Source organism: Aquarana catesbeiana, linkage group LG06 (genome assembly GCF_042186555.1).
Source record: "Aquarana catesbeiana isolate 2022-GZ linkage group LG06, ASM4218655v1, whole genome shotgun sequence".
Classification (NCBI taxonomy): Eukaryota; Metazoa; Chordata; class Amphibia; order Anura; family Ranidae; genus Aquarana; species Aquarana catesbeiana.
The window spans coordinates 59621291-59643285 of NC_133329.1; the positions used below are offsets into that span (position 1 = coordinate 59621291).

At 49.3% G+C, this 21995-nt stretch overlaps 2 protein-coding genes across 2 annotated transcripts in view; one reads left to right on the forward strand and one right to left on the reverse strand.

The window, feature by feature from the left end:
* The window catches only part of LOC141148504 (sulfotransferase 1C1-like), a 58795-nt gene that overhangs the window by 36236 nt on the left and 564 nt on the right, over positions 1-21995 (reverse strand). The gene's annotated exons all lie outside the window — the stretch shown is intronic.
* The window catches only part of LOC141148505 (sulfotransferase 1C4-like), a 56267-nt gene that overhangs the window by 10917 nt on the left and 23355 nt on the right, over positions 1-21995 (forward strand). The window lies entirely within an intron of this gene.

Sequence of the window (21995 nt, forward strand, 5' to 3'; positions counted from 1 at the left end):
GCCAAAGACCTCGATTTTGACCTCATCTAACTATAACATTTTCACCCAGTTCTCCTCTGAATCATTCAGATGTTCATTAGCAAACTTCAGATGGGCCTGTACATGTGCTTTCTTGAGCAGGGGGACTTTGCTGGCCTTCACGGTGTAGTGTGTTACCAGTTGTTTTCTTGGTGACTATGGTCCCAGCTGCCTTGAGATCATTGACAAGATTCTCCTGTGTAGTTCTGTGCTGATTCATCACCGTTCCCATGATCATTGAAACTCCACGAGGTGAGATCTTGTATGGAGCCCCAGACCGAGGGAGATTGACGGTTATTTTGTGTTTCTTTCATGTGCAAATAATTGCACCAACTGTTGTCACCCTCTCACCAAGCTGCTTGGCGATAGTCTTGTAGCCCATTCCAGCCTTGTGTAGGTCTACAATCTTGTCCCTGACATCCTTGGATAGCTCTTTGGTCTTGGCCATGGTGGAGAGATTGGAATCTGATTGATTAATTGCTTCTGTGGACAGGTGTCTTTTATACAGGTAACAAGCTGAGATTAGGAGTGCTCCCTTTAAGAGAGTGCTCCTAATCTCAGCTTGTTACCTGTATAGAAGACAACTGGGAGCCAGAAATCTTCCTGATTGATAGGGGATCATTAAAATGCAAATCAATTTATAACTTTTTTGAAAGGCGTTTTTCTGGATATTTTTGTTGCTATTTTATCTCTGTCAATGGTAAAATAAACCTACCATTAAAATGATAGACAAATCATTTCTTTGTCAGTGGGCAAATGTACAAAATCATCAGGGAATCAAATACTTTTTCCCTTCACTGTAAGGTATCAAGTCAGACACTAAGAGATTGAAGCCCTGAAGAAGTGGCTGTGTGAACACGCAACGAGTAGGCATTTTTTATTGTCTGACGACTAACTCTATTCTTGTTTTTATATATGTGGGCCCTATGTTGTCCTTTGTTGTGATATGTTCACTTTTAATGATTTGTAATAAATCATTAAAATCTGTTTTATATAAACAGTCTGTATTATCTACTGTGATCTGAAATATCAGGGGATCATCGTTTAATGCCCTTTTTCTTATTCTTTTTTGCTTCACTCACTACTGAGTTGATGACCTCCCGATATATAGCTGGTTTAGCTTTTCCTATCTGCCCTTTTTATATACCAATTTTACTATTGTTACATCTGAGTAAGTCGCTCGGGTCTTTGACACAGTTATGTACAGTCAGGAGTCCTCCATTTTTGTTGGTTTGCTAAGTACAAGGTTTGGCAATAAAAGCATATCTATAGAAAAAAAGTTTTTCTTAGTTTTGGATAGACCATGAAATTATTAAAGGAAAAAGTTGTAGAGCCAAGTGGTAATTTGGGTTTTCTGTTCTGTGCCTCGACTCCAAGGACAACCTCAGACCCTCTGGTTGAGTGAAAGATACCGCAAACACTTATAAGAACATGAGTATAGAAACCTTAACTTGGATATAAATTAGCACCAAGAAATAGACACAAGACCGTTTAGTAGTAAATGAACTCAATGTAATGGTACGGTTAAGAGTAAATGGTGGTTTGAGCATAAATGAACACACAGAAGGTAGGTTCAGACACCATCCACTAGACAGTATAATCACTATTCCAAAGTAGGTTAGAATAGAGTTCTGTACCACTAGACTGGGATTAACTCATGAATCAGCAAGATCAGCAATAAGCAGTGCATATAAGCATTCACTGCAATACGAATAATAACACTATAACAAGTCTAGAGTGCACTTCAGGAGAATCGCTAGGATATGTTGCCATGTCCCCTGAGAGGTACCTCTTTGCATAAGCAATAGGTGAAGGTGTCTGTGTAACAGCTGCACAGGGGAAGTCTTCAACCGGCTAGCGTTGGGGTGCAGTTGTACCATTAGTGCGCATGAGAACAGTCCCAGCCGAGGCCACAGGCAGCAACAAGGCTACTAGATGGAGGTATGGTCAGTTCCTAAAGGGCTCAGCCTCTCTAGCACCAGATAGTATATCCCTACAGCAGCAGCTCACCGGTTCCAGCAATATTGCAGCTCATCGTCTTGTCACACACAGCGATTAGTCCACTCTCTGCTCTGCACCCATTTGATGCTGGCTTTTGGCACCCCAAACTCAGCACTCCGGATCCCAATCAGGCCATCCATATGTAGCAGTGATGGTGCACACTTAATGGTAATCTGCTCTCTACAGTCTCCCTCACAGCAAGAGGAAGCTCCGTCCTGTACAGCTTGGAAAAATGCAGCTCTTTCCCCTCCTCCCAGCAATCTCTCTCTGGGAAATGCAGTTCAAAAGCTTTTGATTACAGTAGAGTCTCTCTCCTCTGGACTACAGTTCCCACAGTGCAGTGCTGCCTGACTCATCTATTAAATTCTTACTGCTCAGCAGCTCTCTCCTCTGGCTGATATAGCTCTTAACCAGATCAGCACCGCAGGGCGGCTGCTACAGAGAGCAGCTTTAGCCAGTGTTCCTTTTTTCATTCATAGCCAAGTGCCTGGCTACACAGTATCACACTTTATCATAGTATGCAGTTCCCAAAAGGATAAAGTACATGTAGAACTTTCTCCCATGACTGTTGGATACCAGATGTTACTCCTGACCATATCTATACCCCCCTATGTTCTTAATCCCCTACAAATTAAGACCACACCATTCATTGGGGTATAAAAGGCCGTAGCAGCCTACTTTATTTATATATAAAAATACTTTTATTCAAAAATAACTATGGAAAAAATATCCATCAATAAACAAAAACAATAACGTACGGAAAAAAGAGAGCGTTGGTCTGGGCAATAACATCTTGACAATCAATCCGATGGCCATCACCAAAAATATGGCACTGCAGTCCTTATCAATATATCAAAAATTAGGCCTCAAGCCGACAAGCTGGCTCAGAGACTGCCAGTGACCGCAGTGCCCCCATATCACTTCCCGGCTAACCTCCGTTAGCCGGGAACCAGCATCTGGACCCATACAACGTCAGGTCCCACTCTTACTTGCCATCTTCCTTCCCTTGCACAGACCAGCGCCCGCCACAGCACCCCAAGAGTAAAACCTTACTCGCGGGTGCCCTCCCAAACCCGAAGAGCTCGCTGAATCCCGTCCTGCAATCCCAAGTTCCATAAATCAATTCCCACCTCGTTGAGATGGACGCCGTCAGCCCTCAAGTACCTCCAGGTCTCAAATTCCAACTCCATATGCCTTATAGCCAAACCCCCATTATTAACTACAAATTTACTCACTTCCCGGTTAATCTTCCTCCTGGCCCTGTTAACGCCTGCCACCGACCTAGCCATCCTCCAAGATCTACGAGCCACCATGTCTGACCACACTATAATAGTATGGGGAAATTCCGCCATCAATCGCCACACATCACATTTGATGTCCCGCGTGATATCCACCATGGAACGCAATCCTAGGTCATTACCCCCAGCATGAACCACCAAGATGTCCGGTGGTCTGTCACGCTGAGAGTGACGCTGAACTTCTGGCACTAATCTGCCCCATAACATGCCCAGTATGCCCAACCATTTTAAGCAGACATCTCGCCTGTTAAACCCCAACTGCCTGCCCTCGTGGCGAGCATCCCCCCTTCTTGCCCCCCAACACACATAAGAATGGCCCATAATCCAGACCAATCTTGACACCGGACCTGAAATTAGAAGAAGACAAGAAAAACTAACCACTAACAATTTAGTGATGAAAACCACTAAAGTCTATAACTGAAGACATTAACAAAATCAAACTTGCCGTCAACATTTCTCATTCCTCTATTTATTTATTTATTTTTTATATTCCTACCACCAAATGAGGACGTACATAAGATTGGAACCTGTTAGATTCCCACCTCCCAATACGTTTTACCGACTCCGCGTCGAGACCATGCTTGGATGCCTCCGTAGCAGCCCCAATCCTAAACGAATGGGAAGAAAATTCCTTTTCTTCCAATCCTACCCCCAAACATCTTCTAAAAACTACCGCAAACTGAAACTTGGATAACCAACTACCATCCAGATGCACTAACAATGGGCCCTTGAAATCTGGACGCACTGTTAAAAATTCCCTGACTGTGGCCACCAGGCATAACGGGGAACCATGAACCGGAAAAACTTGTACCACCTTACCTTTCCCTACCTGATCAGTTTTTGACCTCTTGAAAAACAACTGCAACACCTCCTTATGCAACTTCACATCCTGGCACCCCAAACCCCCTTCTACCTTTTTAGAAGGACTAACCAACTCCCCTATCCTGAATGCCCCAAAGAACGCTAACACGAAAGCCACCTTGAACAACAAAACTTCGTATTCAGATGAACACACCCCTTTTAAATGATCAACAACACCCCCCAAAATTTCGAAAGTAACCAGTCTCCTGGAGTCCCGCTTAACCACTGACCTCCTGTATCCCTTTAACGCTTGTCTCACTCGAAAATCTTTTGTAACGTCCGGCTGCCCCTGTAACTTGAACAGGAAAGCCAAACCTGCCAAGTTCGCACTAATCACAGATGCCGACCTACCTTCCTCCATTTTCCTAATAATGAAATATAACAGTAGCAAATTCACTGCCTGCCCGATCGGTTCCTCCCCAATCCCTTCCACAAAAGCCATCCACTCCTTCCATACCTTTTGGTATGCTGACCAGGTACCCCCGCTTACCGACCGCTCGATCCATCCTGCGGCGACTCTAATGCTATGTCCCACATCCACTCGGGACAAGGCACCCCTCGTTGCTCCGCCTCCGGCGCCAACTCTCGGAACCTGTCCCACTGGAATCGAGACAACGCATCAGCTATCACATTTTCCACCCCCAGTAAGTGAACAGCATGAATAAAAACGTTCAATTGTAAACATCTTAACACTAAATGCTGTAGCAACCTGATCACTGGCGGAGAGGACGCCGTAATCCTATTTATCACTTGCACCACCCCTAAATTATCGCCATGGAAACGCACCTTCTGATCCCTGAAAGATGCTCCCCATAATTCCACCACCAGAACCACTGGAAACAGTTCCAGCAGCACTAAGTTCTTCGTAAACCCTCCTTCTACCCAAGATTGTGGCCAAGGACCAGCACTCCACTGCCCTTGGAAAAACGCACCAAAACCAGTGGCACCCGCCGCATCAGTAAAGAGCTCCAAGTCAAAATTGCTGACTGGGCCCGACATCCACATTGCCCTGCCATTAAATGACTCCAAAAAGGTATGCCATACCCTTAAATCTTCCCTGTGCGTTTTTTTTGATCCTAACGAAATGCCTTGGTGATTGTATGCCACTAGTGCTAGCTGCAAGCCTGCGGCTAAACACTCTCCCCATCGGTAGTATCCGGCACGCAAAATTAAGTTTTCCCAACACAGACTGCAACACTGGCAACTGAACTTTCTGTAATCCTATTAAACCTGCAACCTCTTTTTTTAAATCTTCCAACTTGTCATCTGGCAGCCTGCATTCCATTGCCTCTGAATCCAAGATTATGCCCAGAAATTTGATGACCGTGCATGGTCCCTCCGTCTTGTCCGCCGCCAGTGGAATGCCGAATCTGTCAGTGATATGTGCCAACGTCGCCATGAGCACCGCGCAGATTCTGGACGAAGCCGGGCCGATACAGAGGAAATCGTCCAAGTAGTGAATGACTGAATTCACCCCTGACACGTCCCTCACCACCCATTCCACGAACGAGCTAAATTGCTCGAATAACGCGCATGACACTGAGCAGCCCATTGGCAAGCACTTGTCTACATAAAATTCTCCATTCCAATGGCAGCCCAGCAGCCGAAAACTTTCCGTGTGAACCGGCAGCAGGCGAAATGCCGATTCCACATCTGCTTTTGCCATCAAGGCCCCCTTACCGTAATGCCGTACCCAGCCCACTGCCGTGTCAAAGGACGTATACGTCACCGAGCACTCCTCCTGCCCAATAGCATCATTCACCGACCCACCCTTAGGGAACGATAAGTGGTGAATGAGCCTAAATTTGTTGGGTTCTTTCTTGGGCACCACCCCCAATGGAGATACAACCAAATCTGCCAAAGGTGCCTCTGCGAAAGGGCCACCCATTCTACCCATTGCAACCTCCTTCTTCAGTTTCTCTGAAACCACCTCCGGATGTTGCAATGCAGAACGTAAGTTGTTTGACACAGGAGGAATAACCGTTAACGTGCATGGGATCCTAAAGCCTACCGAAAAACCTTCCTCTAACAGGACTGCTGCTCTCCTATCCGGATACCTACCTAGAAACGGCCGCATCCTTTCCACTTTCACCGGAGTCCTCCCTTTTGTTTCCAGCTTCACCTGTTCGTCCCTTATTTTGCTTAAAGCATCTTGACGCTGGATGCATTCCACCGCAGCCTGTACACTTGTGTTTATACTTACACGTGGCCCCGAACTTACAGGCCCCTGTGTTGTACTGCCAGCAGATCCCTTTTTTGTTTCCTGCCGAGTGTCCCTGGGCTGAAGGTCCACCGGCTCCCCCCTGAAAAAACTGGTTAGGAGCCTTCGCCGTTGTCATCAGGCGCATCCACAGGCTGATGTCCTTGTGGTCCCAACGAAGCTCCGGACGCACCGCTCTCCTTTGCCTGAACTGTTCGTCATACCGAAGCCACGCTGTGCCACCGTAGACTCTGTACGCTTCCCCTATCGCATCTTGATAGCAAAATAAAGCCGAACAGTGTTCAGGCTGTTTTTCCCCAATCACGCTTGCCATGATTGCAAAGGCCTGCAACCAATTCGTAAATGTCCTAGGTATTAAACGATATCTCCTCTTCTCCTCGTCGTCTTTCTTGGAACTATCGGGTTTAACCCTATCCAAGTTAAACTTCTCCAGGGGCAACAATGAAAAAATTTCCACGTACTCACCCTTCCACAGCTTTTCTCAAACCTCCTGCTTCAGGTGAGCTCCTAATGGCCCCTCAAAACACACATATACCTCACAACGTGCAGCGTCCCCCAATCTAGTTATATCCTGCCTAACCGCGACTTCCTTAGCCGCCTCAGCATTGTCCGTCCCCTGCTTATCTCCGCTCCCCACTGCCTCCAGCACCGCAGGTGCTGCCGCCACCGCCACCGTTGGCAAAGCTACTGTTACATCCACACTCCCAGCTGTTGGGACCCACGCCGTCGCTGGTACTGGAGCCGGCCGTTCTGCCGCCTCAAACTTCTGTACCAACTCCTTGATACCCACCAAAAACCCCAATAAACCAGAAACCCCCTCAGCAGGCCCAACGCTTACTCCACTGTCACTTGACCTCCCGACAGTAACCTCTGTCCCCACAATATCATCGCTACCCATAATATGCCCTGATGTAAGAGACTTACCGGGCTGCACAGGTAACACCCCATCAGCCGACCTTCCGCCCGCTGTTGCTGCTGTTCTCCTGGAAGGGGGGTGCGCCTCCTCTTCCGATCCGGATCCTTCCTCCACCACACCAGGGATCTCCTCTTCCTCCTCTGATGAGGGCCCGCTAGGCCCGCCGACCACAGCTGCCGCAGACACCTCCATGTTTTCCCTCCTCTGCGCATGCACCGCTCCGCCCGACTTCCGGACAGCCTTCCCAGGACCGGTGTGGGAAACCACGGTCCTGCCGGCCTCCGCTCTCCTGCTCACCATGCCCGATCGGCCTCTCTCTCCCCTCTTCAGGTCCCCTGCCGCAGATGCAGGTGGCCCGGGAACCCCCGCTCTTGACCTGGCCTGCTCTCCTGCTGGGCCGCCCGCCATGTTCCTGGGGGCGGGGCTCGCGCTCCTTGCAGATGCTCTCCGTCTGGGCCTCAACTCCGCTCTCTCCTTTTCCCGCCCCACAATCCGGTCCCCTGCGGCCGCATAGCCACCGCTTCCTTCTCCCCCAGCCGCTCTTTTAGACGGTGGGCCCACAGGGAGCCCCGCACCGGGACTACCCCGCTGCTGCTGTGATGTCCCTGGATGCTCTGGGGAGAAACGCTCCGGCGGCCTAGAGCGGCGCGCTCTGTTACCGGTTCTCCCGCTCTCCACTGGTAGCCGCTCTCCCCCTGCCAGCGCAGCACCGATCGCTGCCTGTAGCCAAGCTGTGCCCCGCACCGCCGCTTCTTCCCTCAACTGGTCCATGATCCGCTCGATCTCCGCCATGCTGCTGAACTTTCCACAACTTTCTGCTTGTACCTCCCAGGGCGGGCCTACTATTTATCAGTCCCCTCCCTGTGTTATCCTCCCCCTCGGCACCTTGTCTCCACCCCCTCATTCATTAACCCTGTTACCTCCGTCATGTGCGCCCTGCACATACCTCATTTTATTCGGCTGCTCCAGGCTTCTCTTCTTCCTAGGTGCCTTGTTGGGATGTCAGACAGAGCACCCCCACGTCTGTAGCGGTTTTCTGACACTGCAGTTTGCAAGGAGTAGGATGCTTTGCTGGCGAGTTCCTGTTCCTGGACAAGCCCCAGCAAGAGAAACCGGCACAGGCACAGGAGGCCAGCAAGTCCCACCAGGAACTGAGTACTGTAAAAATCAAAAGTGATGCTTCTTTTTTAAGACTCATCAGTATTTTATCTAGACCACTGAGGTTGAAGAACATCAATCAAATTCCTACAGGACGCAATAGCTCCGGTGAGGCTGGGGCCCAAAGCTTGGAATCTACATGGCAAGTCTAATTAGAGCACTAGACCAAAGAACAGCAGCCAACATATTTTGGGGGCTAAAACAGGGCACCCCTTCGCCAGGAGTAGTCCCCAAGTTTGGAATCTACTTGTCAAATGTCTAATGGGCACACCAGAGGTCAGCCATTGAGCCAGGCGGTAAACAATCCTGAATAGGCCTCGGTTGTTGGGGTTCAAGGAGAGAAGAATCAAAGTCAGGCAGAAGATAGTGGTCCACCCAAGGTTGCCAGACCCTACGGTGTATAGGGATCTTATCTAGTATGGTGGCCTCAATTTTGCTATAAATCATAGCTTAAGTTATTCTATTTTTGGCCTCACCTTGGTACACAGAGTACCAAGGTCCTCCAGGCCTTTGCTATGGTTTGTTTAGAGGCAGTCATAAGTTGCTGTAGTAGTTTTGTCTATGCCCTTGTAAGGTCATAAGCACGGTGGTTCAGAAGAAGGTGCTAAGGTTTGTTTAAGCAATACTGAGGCCATCCTGAAAATTTCAGCCCAAAACAGCCGCACGATTGGGCAAGTCCACCAAATATGGACATGTGTGCCCAGCTTTCTACATCAACAAAAGCACTCAGAGGGGTAACCAGGTAGGAATTTTGAGGTTCTTGCCGGGACCAAGTACCACCGGAGCAAAACCTTATAGTAGGTCTCCCTTCACATATTTTTTAATGTCTTGTATTGAACCACCTGAGATTAAAATTTTTCTATAATATGTTGACAACTATTAGCGGTTTTGAGCCACTACAATGTGTTTACAAATGTGATTTTGGTATCTCAGTCTGTCCTCCCCCTCCTAGTAGTGCTAATTAGTTCAGTTCTAGCTAGACCCTCCACAGTTTTTTTCCCTCAGTCAGTGTTAGTACCTCACATAGACAGGGCTTAGGAAAGTCATTGTCTTCTTACACTTTAAAGAAACTGGAACAAATATCCTCTGTACTGCAACAGCTGAAGTAAAATTGTGTTGGCTTCAACTTTGCATCTTATTGAAGAGTTAAGCTGCCTGTGGATGGATAGTTCTCCCAGCTGTAAACAATTTTTGTGTCCTGAAGAAGGGGGGAGATGTCTGAGTCCCAGAAATGTGTTGGCTGCTGTATATTGCCTTGTTGTAAACAAACACCAACATTAAAAGACTTTAAACTCCAAACTTTAAAAGTCCAGAGGTGAGAATTCCCTATAGGAGGTGAAAGTGTAATTCTTCATTTATATGGCTACCAGGGGCATAGGTAAAAGTTGTAACTATCATAAATTCCTAACTGATAACCTATTACCTACATGACAGTCACATCAACTTTAACACATAATCAAACTCCTAATTCTTCTTAAAGCTGCCGTTTAGATATTAATTTCAGTGCATAGCTACGTTGGTCCATCTTGGACCAGTCTAAGTATGCATATCTTAAACCTGACAGGTCCCTGTGGAGGTTGCAAATTACTGTAATAGTTGCTGCTACTACATAGTTGCTGCTACTACAGTGATAGCAGCGGTTTTCTGGATCCAGTGCTGAGTGGCTGCAATTTTGCATAGTAACCACAAGAAGGGCGCTATCTTGGCTCTGATGCCAGTGTGAGAAGGCACAACGCTAGTCTCTGCATGCAAGGGTGGCTCTATTGGATGCTGTAAAAGAAAGGAGCCACCCTGAAACAGAAACCTGAGGATATGATTTTGGCACCAGCTTAATTTTGCTTTTAAGCTGAAAGTGATTCTAAAACCTAAAGGTTTTTTTTTTTTTTTTTTTACCAAAATATATTCTATGCAACCTTCTGTGCCAGCCCCCCTTATACTTACCTGAGCCGCTCTCAATCCAGAGCTGTGCAGGAGTAGTGGCTCTCTCAACTCTCTCTCTCCTTATTAGGCAGATTGATAGCATTGGGAGCCATTGGCTCCTGCTGCTGTCAATCAAATTCTTTGACAAGGGGGCAGGGGGGAGGGGCTGTAGACACAGACAGGGGGGCTTGGGATTGAGCCCACACGAGTGCCCCCATAGAAAAAGGCTTTCTGTGGTGGGCACTTACTGAATAGAAGAGGAGGATCAGGGCTGCTTTTTGTAAGACCACTGCACAGAGCAGGTAAGTATAACATGTTTATTATTTTAATTAAAAAAAGCTTTACAATCAGTTGAAGTTTAGGTATGATTTTTCTTGCATAGTTGTATTGCTCCAGCTTGGACCAATGAAAGTGTGCGTATCTCATACCGGAGGAGTGGAAGTTGCAAGTAGAGGTTGCCGCTACTACAGTGATAGCAGTGGTCCTCCGGGTCCAATACAGATTGGAGCAAATCTGCATGGTAACTACAGGGATCGTGGCCCCTGAAATGTCTTGGATACAATAGTGGCTGTAAATGGTGCAAGAGGAGTGATGAGTATGTGCAAAAAGACCAGGAGAAGGTGTTCAGTATCTTCAATACATGTCCATTGAGACAGTTCGTTCTTTTCTTCTGACAGATACTATCCCCTAGGTCCGGTGTTACAGAGTCCAATAGAAAGCTCTGCCACTTTGCTAAAGCCCTCATGAAGGGGGGTTTGGCCCTTGAAATGTGTTGGATACATTATGAGTGACTTGAATGAGTGGAAGTGGAGGGATGAGTACGTGGAAGAAGACCAGGAAAAGGTGGCCAGTATATGCAAGATGTATCCATTGAGATAGCTCGTTTCTTTCTTCTGACAGATACAATTCCTTAGGAGTTACAAATTGAGTCCATTACTTTGCTCAAGCCCTGATAAAGGGGGGTTTGGCCCTTGAAATGTGTTGGATACATTATGAGTGACTGTTGAATGAGTGGAAGTGGAGGGATGAGTACGTGGAAGAAGACCAGGAAAAGGTGGCTGGTATATTCAAGATGTATCCATTGAGATAGCTTGTTTCTTTCTTCTGACAGATACAATTCCTTAGGAGTAGTGAGTCCACTACTTTTCTCAAGCCCTGATAAAGGGGGGTTTGGTCCCTGAAATGTGTTGGCTAAATTAGTGGCTGTAAATGGTGCAAGAGTAGTGATGAGTATGTGGAAGAAGACCAGGAGAAGGGGTTCAGTATCTTCAATACACGTCCATTGAGACAGCATGTTCTTTTCTTCTGATAGATACTATCCCCTAAGAGGTGTTATAGTGTCCAATAGAAAGCTTTGCCACTTTGCTCAAGCCCTGATAAAGGGGTTTTGACGCGAAAACATGTTGGTACCATTTAATTCATATGTAGAATAATAGACTCTTAATCCTAGAACACACAGGCCGAAAGTCAGGCGGTTCAATAGAAACCGGCCAACATTCGGCACGTGTGTATGGCAGACAGTCCGACAGAAGCCAGCCAAATGGTCATGATCAAAAAAGGTCTGCTGGCTGGAGTGTCCTACGGGGGGGACGTTCCCCTGTCAGAACACAATCAGTGTACTAACGTCAGATTGTTAGTACAGCGGTTCCGACACGACCTGTTAGTTTAAAAAAATAAAAAATAATAGTGTGTGTACGAAGCTTTAGGAGGAACATTTGGTGCTCTGTTTTCTGATTTTACATGGTACAATTCTGGTGGCTCTGACCTTGTGGGGGCAACCAGCCAGTTGGGTCTGCCATAATGTGTTACCTATATATTGGGAAGCCGTATCTTCATGTTACATATGTGGACTGCCCTTGCTCCTTTGCGGTGTGAAGAAAAGTTGTTGCCTACTGCAGAACTGCATACATTTTTTCTAAAATCCAGGAATTATTTCCAGAAAATGTTGAAGCTATATCTTGTATAGGTAGAAGAGGACAGTCACTACTCTTAACCTAGCAGTATTTATAGTTGATCAATTCTGGAAACCAGCTGGGAATGTTCCGGGAAATTGCAGACAGTTGGAAACTATGGGAAAACCTAACATCTCAGTACCGTAAAGACCACAAAAGATTGTAAAAGAAACCTGCAGACCAAGTGCCTCTCCCCCTACTATGATCTGGCACACCTCTTATCTCTTGTACTTTTCTCAGTTCCAGTTGGCAGCCTCACCATTGGCGGAGCGATCAGAGCTGTTGGAGCCACATTAACCCACAGTGCAGGCATTATGAACATGAAATATAGATATTAGGTTCCATTCACAAAACGTTAACACAAGTATAAGTATCTTTATTTTCAGTCTTAGAATTCAACTGAAAATAATCGTCACTTTAAAAAAATAAATAAGTGTCCTTATATTGGTGTGTTAGTAAAACGTGTCACACTCATGCCTTCCACGATCCAGCAATGGGTCTCCTCTCCACAGTGTGGCCAACACCACATCCAATCAGCAAACAAACGCTACCTTAAAGGGTGAGGAGACACCTCGCTTGGTGTTGGACCAATCCATTGCTATGTCTAAAGCTGAGCCCCTGTGCCTTCTGAGGCTCCAACTGGCTGAGACTCAGTCTGCACATGCCAGATGGTTGGAGGATTTCCCCCAACGCTGGGAAATTGTATTCTGATAGCTTTCCACTCTCGACAGAAATTTTCCAACCCCTCATATTGGGCACAGCATGTTTACAGACCCGGGAACTCAGCACAGGGATGGTGGGAACCCCTCATAATTGGCACACCAGGTGTACATATCTGGGAGTTCAGCACAGTGATGGTGGAAACCCCTCAAAATGGACACAACAGGTGTACAGACCCAGGAACTCAGCACAGGGATGGTGGGAACCCCTCATAATTGGCACAGCAGGTGTACAGTCCCAGGAACTCAGCACAGGAATGGTAGCAACCCCTCACAATGGGCACAGCAGGTGTACAGACTGGGAACTCAGCACAGGGATGGTGGGATCCCATCATAATGGGCACAGAAGGTGTACAGACCTGGGAACCACTCATAATGGACACAGCAGGTGTACCCAGGAACTCAGCACAGGGATGGTGGGAACCCCTCACAATGGGCACAGCAGGTGTACCGACCTGGGAACTTAGCACAGTGATGGAGGGAACCCCTCATAATGGACACAACAGGACACAACAGGTGTACAGACCCAGGAACTCAGCACAGGGATGGTGGGACTGGGAACCCCTCATAATGGGCACAGCAGGTGTACAGACCCAGAAACTCAGCAGAGGGATGGTAGGATCCCCCCACAATGGGCACAGCAGGTGTACAGACCTGGGAACTCAGCACAGGGATGGGGGGAACCCCTCATAATAGGCACAGCAGGTGTACAGACTGAGAACTCAGCACAGGGATGGGGGGAACCCCTCATAATGGGCACAGCAGGTGTACAGACCTGGGAACTCAGCAGAGGGATGGTAGGATCCCCTCATAATGGGCACAGCAGGTGTACAGACTGAGAACTCAGCACAGGGATGGGGGGAACCCCTCATAATGGGCACAGCAGGTGTACAGACTGGGAACTCAACACAGGGATGGTGGGAACCCCTCATAATGGGCACAGCAGGTGTACAGACCCAGGAACTTAGCACAGGGATCTCATCAGTAGAGTTCCTGAAAGATAGAAGAGACTGTCCTGAGGTTGAACTCTCGTCTCCACCAAACCCTGAAATATCGGTTCTAGATATCGGGTTGGATAATGTTATTTATTGGACGTTATTGTTCTCTGTTGCTGTCTCAGTACAGCAAAATATTGTAACATTGTTTCACAAGGGATTATAAATGTTTGTGAACTCTGAGATTATCTCCAGATTTTATGACCATTTAACCTTCTTAAAGCCGAGTTCCACCCAAAAATGGAACTTCTGCTTTAAGTGCTGGTGACCCCCTGACATGTAGGGTGACCACATTTCCAAACTGCCATTCAGGGACACCCCCCTTCCCAAAAAAAGATGGGGGGTTGGGGGAATGTAGTCTTGGGGTTGACGGGGAATTCGGCTGCAGGGGTGATTTGTCGGTGAATGGCTGGTGTTGTACTACATTGTAATATATAGTGAAATTGTTCAACTCACCATAATGCAGAATCAGTGGGGACCCTGAGCTTGTCTCTTGCCACCTGATGCAGTTTGTCACTTGCCACCGTTGCCTGCCACTAGATGCAGCTTGTTACTTGCCACTGTCACCTCTGTCACCTGCCCCAGATGCAGCGTGTCACTTTCCACCAGATGCAGTTTGCCACTTGCCACCGTTGCCTGCTCCTAGATGCAGCTTGTCACTTGCCACCATTGCCTGGCGCCAGATGCAGCGTGTCACTTGCCACCAGATGCAACGGGTCACTAGCCACCAGATGCAGCGTGTCACTTGCCACCAGATGCAGTGTGCCAATTGTAACCCATTGCCTGCCACCAGATGCAGCGTTTCACTTGCCACCATTGCCTGACGCCAGATGCAGTGTGCCACTTTCCACCCATAGCCTGCCACCAGATGCAGTGTGCCACTTTTCACCCGTAGCCTGCCACCAGATGTAGTGTGCCACTTGTCATCTATAGCCTGCCACCAGTCTGATACACCGGAGCCCTGGGAAAGTGAACGCTGCTCCCGCCGCTGGCTGCTGATATTACTTCTCCCATGCGGGGGCCGTGTGTGGGGGGATGTGTCACATCTTCAGCTCTGAGGGGTTCATGCTGGGACCTGTAGTCCTTCACTTTTGGGGGGTCACATCCCCCAAAAGTGAAGGACTACAAGTCCCATCATGAACCCCTGATATCTAAGGATGTGATCCCCCCACCCCCAAATTGAAGGACTGCAGGTCCCAGCATGGACCCCTGAGAATTAAGGGTGTGACCCCATAAATTTCACATGCTAATTCTGGGACCTGTAGTTCCTCACTGATTGGGGGGGCATCACATCTTCAGTTCTGAGGGGTTCATGCTGGGACCTGTAGTCCTTCACTTTTGGGGGGGTCACATCCCAGCATGAACCATGTCTTGATATCTAAGGATGTGTCCTCCTTCCATCCCTCAGAGGGTGTTATCTCAACTGTCAGTGTCCTCTCCTCTTCTGAAGACCCCTCATCTGCCTACTGTCCTCTTATCAGTGCCAGCTCCAGGCTGACACACACTCAGAGCTCCTGTGAAGTGCTGACAATTCAGCACAGAATGCTGACTGCTGGGGGAGAGCTGGCTGAGGATTTTAACCCCGATCTGTCCATGGTGAGTGCTTTGGATTCACTTGTCTTTCTACAAAGCTCATCTCTCCTTCGTGCACTTCTGCATGCTGCTGGCTGAACGATGCAGGGAGGAGGTGGGTGGAGTTAATCAGTAGGCGCGGAGGAGTTCCCGCTGTGAATGCTGGGGCTCTGTCTCTCTCCTCCTCATGACGTCACTGGTTGCTAGATACGAGTCGGGCGGTGGCTAGCAACCATTTGGGCACTGAGCCAGCGGCTCATGTAAAAGCATAGTTGCCAACATTGTAAAAAAAAAATGTGTGACACTTTTGTGGCTGTAGGCGGAGCCTTACAATAATTAGGGGGCGGGGCATTCGTTTGTAGGCGTGGCTTACGAAAAATATACAAGCGTGAAGCGCGGAAAAATGGGCGTGGTTTATGCAACATAGTGGGCGTGGCTTAAATGGGCGTGGCTCAAGAGGGTGTGGTTAGAGTCTGAGATGAATGAGGGATGGAGAGGGATGGAGAGGGGGAGGGATGGAGAGGGGGAGAGGGGGAGAGGGGGAGAGGGAGATGACGGGACAGCAGCCCCAGATCCTACACAATAAAAATGTGTGTATTCTAGAAAGTTTAACAATCAGCAGATAAAGATACTCCAAACACCTGGTGTTAGCACTTCAATCATCCCGGCACCATGGTTGTTATGGTGTCAGGATGATTGAAGTGCATTATTTCTATTATTAATATAAAATGAAATCATTCAACTCACCATAATGCAGAATCAGTGGGATCCCTGAGCGTGTCACTAGCCACGTCGCCTGCCACCAGCCGTCCGTCCTTGCATCAGATGTCCCAGCAGAGTCCGTCCTTGCATCAGATGTCCCCGGCGGAGCCCCCCCTCACATCGTGTCCCCGGCGGAGCTCCCCCTCACATCAGGTGTCCCCGGCGGAGCCCCCCCTCACACCAGGAGTCCCCGGCGGAGCCCCCCCTCACATCAGATGTCCCCGGCGGAGCCCCCCCTCACATCAGGTGTCCCCAGCGGAGCCCCCCTCACATCAGGAGTCTCCGGCGGAGCCCCCCTCACATCAGGTGTCCCCAGCGGAGCCCCCCCCTCACATCAGGTGTCCCCGGCGGAGCTCCCCCTCACATCAGGTGTCCCCAGCGGAGCTCCCCCTCACATCAGAAGTCTCCGGCGGAGCCCCCCTCACATCAGGTGTCCCCGGCAGAGCTCCCCCTCACATCAGGTGTCCCCAGCGGAGCCCCCCCTCACATCAGAAGTCTCCGGCGGAGCCCCCCTCACATTAGGTGTCCCCGGCGGAGCTCCCCCTCACATCAGGTGTCCCCGGCAGAGCCCCCCCTCACATCAGGTGTCCCCAGTGGAGCTCCCCCTCACATCAGGTGTCCCCGGGGGAGCTCCCCCTCACACCAGGAGTCCCTGGCCGAGCCCCCCCCCTCACATCAGGTGTCCCCGGCGGAGCTCCCCCTCACATCAGGTGTCCCCGGCGGAGCTCCCCCTCACATCAGGTGTCCCCATCGGAGCCCCCCCTCATATCAGGAGTCTCCGGCGGAGCCCCCCCTCACATCAGGTGTCCCCGGCGGAGCTCCCCCTCACATCAGGTGTCCCCGGCGGAGCCCCCCCTCACATCAGGTGTTCCGGCAGAGCTCCCCCTCACATCAGGTGTCCCCGGCGGAGCCCCCCTCACATCAGGTGTCCCCGGTGGAGCCCCCCCTCACATCAGGTGTCCCCAGTGGAGCTCCCCCTTACATCAGGTGTTCCGGCAGAGCTCCCCCTCACATCAGGTGTCCCCGGCGGAGCTCCCCCTCACATCAGGTGTCCCCATCGGAGCCCCCCCTCATATCAGGAGTCTCCGGCGGAGCCCCCCCTCACATCAGGTGTCCCCGGCGGAGCTCCCCCTCACATCAGGTGTCCCCGGCGGAGCCCCCCCTCACATCAGGTGTTCCGGCAGAGCTCCCCCTCACATCAGGTGTCCCCGGCGGAGCCCCCCTCACATCAGGTGTCCCCGGTGGAGCCCCCCCTCACATCAGGTGTCCCCGATGGAGCCCCCCCTCACATCAGGTGTCCCCTGTGGAGCCCCCCCTCACATTAGGTGTCCCCAGTGGAGCCCCCCCTCCCCTCACATCAGGTGTCCCCGGCAGAGCCCCCCCTCACATCAGGTGTCCCCGGCGGAGCTCCCCCTTACATCAGGTGTCCCCGGTGGAGCCCCCCCCCCACATCAGGTGTCCCCGGTGGAGCCCCCCTCACATCAGGTGTCCCTGGTGGAGCCCCCCTCACATCAGGTGTCCCCTGTGGAGCTCCCCCTTACATTAGGTGTTCCCAGTGGAGCCCCCCTCACATCAGGTGTCCCCACGGACCCCCCCTCACATCAGGTGTCCCCAGTGGAGCCCCCCTTGCATCAGGAGTCCCACAGCGGTGCGCCCCCCCCCTACCTCAGAGGTGTCCTCCGCATGGCTAGAACCCCCGCCCCTTTCCATATCAGACTGGCAGCGGGGCGGGGGGTAGGCGGGGTGAGGCAGAGCGGGGCGGGGGGTAGGCGGGGCGAGGCGGAGCGGGGTGGAGGGTGGACGGCAAAGCAGGAGCTCCGTCTAGCCCCCCCCCAGCCGTCTTCCTAAACTACAGAAAAATGGCGGCCGGCGGACCTCTAGCGGCGGCAGCGGCGGCGGCGGATGCGAAACCGTGAAGAACCGGATTTCTCGGGACATTTACCGGGACGCCACAAATTCAGGAATGGCGTCTAGGTCCCGGGAATGTCCCGGAAAATCCGGGACAGTTGGCAAGTATGGTAAAAGGGGTCTCACCAGCCAGGGGTCCACCACAGGCTGTCAGTGAGTGACAGTAGCAATGTGAGGGATATTTTAGAGGGCATCAGAACGGTCCAGGGCCAGGGGGAAATTCCAGGACACTGTATTGTCCCGGAATGAGGGTGCCTGGGACCCAGGACAGACCTGCTAATTGCGGGATTGTCCCGGGCAATCCGGGACACGTGGTCACCCTACTGACATGCCACATTTAGCATGTCATTTTTTTTGGGGGGGGAGCGGGTAACCTGTTTTTACAGGCACCCAGCTCCCACTTCCTCCCTGGGCTCTGCGGCACCTGAAGGAAGATCACCTCTCCTCCCTCCCTCCCTGCAATCTTCTGGGACACATCACAGGTCCCAGAAGATTGCCTGGCCATTCACAGCGTGCAGCGCGGCATGTGCATGTGCAGTGCGCGCCCAGCTGTGAAGCCACAACCGGGTGCCCACAGTTAGGATGCCGGCGCCGCGGAAAGGAGCGGGAGAGAAGCGAGGCTTCCTGCACCCGCATCGCTGGACCGTGGGACAGGTGAGTGTCGGGTTATTAAAAGTCAGCAGCTACACTTTTTGGACTTTTCAGGACTTTGAAACATTTGGCTTTGCTGAGCTCCAGACATACAGCTGAGAAGACAGATGAGATACATGGTGTATATGGGGGCTGTTCTACCTGTCAAAGGATATGTATTTCTGTCCATCCAGCTCTGAGATTTACACAGCTCTGGCACTCCCAGTATGGTAGAAGACCTGATTTTTCTCTGCTGCAGTTCAGTAACACTTACAGGTCTTGCCCCTCCTCCAACCTGTGATTGGTCATTAAACGGAGAAGCAGCAGGCTGATGAGCTCATCTCTCTGTCACTCTGCTCTCCTCTCCCATCAGCATGCTCCTTTGTCTCAAGTTCTGTTGCTGTCTGTAATCACATCACTAAAGCTGGCCATACACGATACAACCTAAATGTAAAATCCCCATACAATCTCTTTTAGCTTTACCAAAACTGTGTAATATGAGGACAATCCTAAACCATCTATTCAATTTGCATCCAATCAGGCAGGTCTTTGTACTACATAGTTGTTGGTAGCTCTAAGGGTCACCTTTAGACCTGGTATGTTAAACATCAGATATGAAATATGAACAAAGCATGCCCCTCTAAAGTGTGTACATGTCTCAATCCAGAGCACTAAGCGTCATTTCTGTCTGCTGCCTCCTTCCTCTGCTATCAGCATGAATCACTTCTGACAAGTGGTCCTGACACCAAGAGAAAAAAAAGTTAACAGGAGAGGAACGTCCAGCACACAGCCTGTGATTGACAGCCTCAGCTCTGTTCCTGTGTGCTGTGTGGAGGGGGGTGGTGTGTCCCTTCCCTCCAATCAGCTCTCAGAGCTCTCCTCACTAAGCTCTGCAGAGTGTAACGTCAGCTCTCTGCCCCCCTTTTTTTCTGACAGCTCAGACAAACTTTATAATGACTGCACTTTGCACACATCTCCTTGTATCACCTCAGGCCAGTCACTTCACCAGGTATAAGGAAGGGTTTACAACCACTTTAACCACTTACGGACCGCCCGCCGTCGTTATACGCCGGCACTTTGAAGAGGAATATCGTTGTTATAGCAGCAGATAGCTACCATAACCCCGGTATCCTCTTCTTCAGCGGGCGGTCCTCTTTCAGATAAAAGTGGTCTTTGTTTGTTTCACCGCAAAATCACTTTTATCTGGGGGCGGGAGAGGGCCCACTCCCGCCACGCTCCGGTGGTCTCTGCCGCTTATCGGAGCCGCCGGTAGCGGCGGAGATGATCGGGTCCTCTCTCCTGCTTGGCGGTGATGGGAAGATGGCCCCCCCACTCGGCTCCATAGCATTGACTGGTGAAAGCAACGTCAAAAGTCACTTCTGCCCAATGCTCTTAAAGCAGAGTTTTACCCAAAAATGGAACTTCCGCTTTTCGGAATCCCCCCCCATTCCGGTGTCACATTTGGCACCTTTCAGGGGGGAGGGGGGAGCATATACCTGTCTAATACAGGCATTTTGCTCCCGCTTCCGGGCATAGATACCCGAGCCGCCTGTTTTCTGGGAGACACACAGGTCCCAGAAGACAGCAGGGACCAGTGATATCGCGCAGCGCGAGTTGCGCATGCGCAAGTCAAGCATGCGCAGTAGGGAACCAGGAAGTGAAGCCACAAGTCTTCACTTCCTGATTCCCTTACCGAAGATGGCGGCGGAAGCACCCGAGAGCCGAGGGAGAGATCGGCTTCGGGTGCCGCCATCGCGGGCGCCCTGGACAGGTAAGTGTCCATATTTTAAAAGTCAGCAAGTAAGAAAGCCTCAGATAGTGGGATTTTGAGGGCAATTAAAGATAGATTGAGAATTGTGTAAAAATTAAATTGATTTTATTCATATACAAAATTTAAAAAGCAGATTTAGAGCAAAAAAACAAATACATAAATAACACAGTAAATGGTCATAATTAACAGTGGTGACAAAAAGGATCCCACTACATGATGAACATCATCCATGGGTGAGAGTCAGGACCACTGTTAATTATGACCATTTACTGTGTTATTTATGTATTTGTTTTTTTGCTCTAAATCTGCTTTTTAAATTTTGTATATGAATAAAATCAATTTAATTTTTACACAATTCTCAATCTATCTCTAATTGCCCTCAAAATCCCACTATCTGAGGCTTACTTTCTATACTTAGGGACGTTGGCAAATTTTTCGCAGCAATTCTTGGGAACCCGTTTTTCATTTTAAAAGTCAGCAGCTGCAGTATTTGTAGCTGCTGACTTTAAAAAAAAAAAAAATTGGTGAAACACCGCTTTAAAGGAGATTTTTTTTATTTTAATTTTTTCAAATGCCATTTTTTTTTTGTTTGGTTTTTTTCTGTTTTATTGCATTTTAGTGTAAATATGAGATCTGACATCTTTTTCACCCCAGATCTCATATTTAAGAGGTCCTGTCATGCTTTTTTTCTATTACAAGGGATGTTTACATTCCATGTAATAGGAATAAAAGTGACCCAACATTTTTTTTTGAAAAGGACAGTGTCAAAAAATAAAATAAAAAGTAAAATAAATAATAAAAAAAAATAAAGCGCCCCGTCCCACCGTGTTCACGCGCAGAAGCGAATGCATACGTGAGTAGCGCCCACATATGAAAACGGTGTTCAAACCACACATGTGAGGTATCGCCGCGATCGGTAGAGCGAGAGCAATAATTCTATCCCTAGACCTCCTCTGTAACTCAAAACATGCAACCTGTAGAAATGTTTAAACGTCGCCTATGGAGATTTTTAAGGGTTAAAGTTTGTCGCCATTCCACGAGCGGGCGCAATTTTGAAGAGTGACATGTTGGGTATCAGTTTTACTCGGCGTAACATTATCTTTCACAATATAAAAGAAAATTGGGATAACTTTTCTGTTGTCTTATTTTTTTAATTCAAAAAATGTATTTTTTTTCCCAAAAAAGACCGATGCGCAAATACGGTGTGACAGAAAGTATTGCAACGACCGCCATTTTATTCTCTAGGGCAGGGATATGCAATTAGCGGACCTCCAGCTGTTGAAAAACTACAAG